The sequence below is a fragment of the Pteropus alecto genome, unplaced genomic scaffold (assembly GCF_000325575.1).
Source record: "Pteropus alecto unplaced genomic scaffold, ASM32557v1 scaffold587, whole genome shotgun sequence".
NCBI classification, from domain to species: domain Eukaryota; kingdom Metazoa; phylum Chordata; class Mammalia; order Chiroptera; family Pteropodidae; genus Pteropus; species Pteropus alecto.
Window position 1 is genome coordinate 274940 of NW_006439816.1, and position 3190 is coordinate 278129.

The window sequence follows — 3190 nt, forward strand, 5'->3', positions numbered from 1 at the left end:
ATCTTGTCTCTGACATTTCACTTTCCCCCTGAAGCTTCTCACTGATTATTCTCCTTGTCTAGATAATCTGGCTTTAAAGATACGGCCTGCTTTTCAGGGCTAGCAAGTCCTGGTGTGTAATTGTCGCTCAGTAAACATTCGTTAAGTGGAAGCCATCCACAGAGGAACCCAAACACTGTTTCTGCCTTCAAGTTGCTTAGGTTCTTGTGGAGAGACATGTTAAAATGGTAATTTTAATGTAATTTCCTAAGTGCTGTGATACATATATATATATAATGATTAAATTCATAGACCCTGCAGTCAGACCGCCATGGTGTGAATCAGAGGTCCTCTGGCAAATGATTGAATCTTTCTCTGTGTCAATTATAAAATGATGCCCCTACCTTATAAGTATGTATGCCATATTGCCTTCCATAAGGATCTGAGGTCATGAGAAGAAAAAGCTTAGGTATTTTAGATATCACCTTAAGTAAGTCCTTTTCTCTTTTTAGGTTTAAGTTTTCCCATCTGTAAAATGAGGAGATTGGACTTTATGGAAGGTCCCTTCCAGCTCTGACATTGTATGCTCTAGATTTTGGAATCGAACCAAAGCCGAAGAACATACTAGGTAATTTTCTTCTTTTTCCAACGTAAGCAATCTTTAAGCCATCTTGCTGTTAGCGTTTATTGAGCACTTACTGCATGCCAGGTGCTATGCTAGGTGCTTTCCATATTTTATTGCTAATCCTCACAACAAACCTGAAAGAGGAACCTCATTTCTATCGTTTATGGGCTTTCTTAAATCAAGGAGCCAAAAGCATGTATATATGCATGTGTGTATGCACGTATGTATGTATGTATTTAGAACACCTTCTTTGTATCGGACATTGTGCTAAGTGCTAAGGATACAAATATAAATAATGCTAACCCTACGCTCAAGGAGGTCACAGTCTATGGGAGGAAAATGAGATTTATCAAGATCAAGGCCAATCTTTATGCTGCACTGTAAACATACATCTAAGACACCTGTGTTCCAGCCCTACAAGGGTTCCACTTCTCGGGACAAAAAACTTGTCAGCCAGGGTCTAGCGCAATGTTCGGCACATAGTAGGCTCTCAATAAATATCTCTTGAATGAATGAAAAAAAAACGAATGAATAAAAGGCTTAAAAATCTCTTTCCATTTTTCTCTTGATATGATTAAGAAGCCAGTCCATTCCTCCCTTCCTCACACTTCAAGCTTTGCTGTTCTGTGTCATCCCTCAGAGGGTTAAGTATTTCTGTCATGTTGTTTTCTATAATGCTCATGCCACTTCTGTCATCTTTCCCCTCTATGTCTGCTCTAATAATAGAGCAAATATTGAGCATATTTTCTTCCTTGGCATTCAGGAAGCAGGCTCCATGAATATGGCCAATTGATTTGTTTTTAATGCGCCCATTATTATGAATAGCCTGCTGGCTCAAGCTGAAATCAGGCTACATCCAATATCTTTTCCCTTTCATGCCTCGACTTTGGCCATCGCAAAATGTCAGCATTCAAATTTATTTCCTAGTCATATGAGTTCCCATCAGTATTCTTTCCTGATTATGGACAATAAAACCAAAGCGTTATCTGCCTTTGAACTTCTTTTGCCACTGCTAGACTATCCTGGCTCCTTTTCACACTCAATCCCACTTGGCTCTTGGATCCAAGGAGATGTGGTGTCAACAGAACTCAAGTTACCCTCATAGAAATGAATAAAGAAAAGTGAAGGAGGGAAATATTCATGCTCACCTTCTGGAGAAAGCTCTCAATTTGTCATCCATTCTCGAATAGTTAGGATGATTTAAGCACAGGGCAGGGGGATGATGCGAATGACTTGTTGGGTTCCATTCTAGCCAGAAAATTCTATTGGAGAATAGGGAGAGGCTCAAAACAAGGACATACCTTTGGCCTAAAATAGAAACCATCAGGGGTAGAAGGGCTATCAGAGGTCATCTGGTCCAGTGAGTTCCAAGCTCTAATCTGCAGACCCATGACGGTCTGTGACATTTTCAACAGTCTGCTGACGTGTGGAAAAAATTGTCAAGTAGCCTTTCTGGAGAAAGACTTTTCTAAGTAAAAGTCTATGCCCTTTCTACATTTTCTATATTTCAGTGTTAAAATGTCATTTCATTAATGGTACGTGATGATACGTGCCTTCACATGGCAACATTACAAACTGACATCTTTATGTTGGTCCTCCAAGTTTTGGGAGAAATTTTAGAGAAATCGTACTATTCTTTGAGATCCAAAATTTGCTTCATGATTGTTTTGGTCTAGTGCTTTCAAAACTTGGTAGTGCATCAATATTATCAGAAGCCTTGTTAAAAGTATGTATTCCTTTTTTATGGCTGAGTAATATTCCACTGTATATATCTGGGGGATCACTTCATAAATTATATAAATTTCTTACCATTGTACTGTATACCTGAAACTAATGCAAACCCTATGTACTCCTGGCTCCCACAGCCAGATATTCTGATTCAGCAGGTGTGGAGTGGCACCCAGGAGTCAGTAGTTTTACAAAAGTCTCTATTTTCTGTCTCTATGATTCTGATGTGCGACCACACTAAGGAACAACTGCTCTGCTTTACTCACTAGTGTGAGTAATCAAGGGCATCAGTAATTGGAATGATTCCACTGTGGGCTTCTTTCTGTTAGGGATGGGAAGAAAACCCATTCTCTCGCTTGCAGATAAGCCAGAGACTTCCACTAGGGTTTCCCAAGGTGCACAGTCAGACAAGTAAAATAATTTAAAGGGCTCACTTGTTATGAATATGAGCCGAGCTGAATAAGTCTGTCGTAGTAGGTGCTCTCTAAAGATTTCATATTGATAATCTTTGCTGACCAAGTCAGATTTAGAAATTTGTAGAGAAAACTTCATCTCGAAATGTCTTCACCCCCATCTAGTGGTATCAAATGTAATAAATAGTAGTTATAATTATTAATATTTTCACTAGAATATAAACTCCATGAGGACAAGGACCATTTTATGTTCCCAGCGCCTAATACAGTGACTGGCACACAGTAGTTGCTCAGTAGCTGTTTGTGAAATGAATGACCGAATGGTATGACAGAGGCAAGAGGCGTGGCTTCCTCGGTTCAAGGTTAACCTTGCTATTTGCTTTGTCGAACCCACTCTGGAGATTCAGGAAAGACATAGAATCTCGACCATAGGATGTTGAGGAGG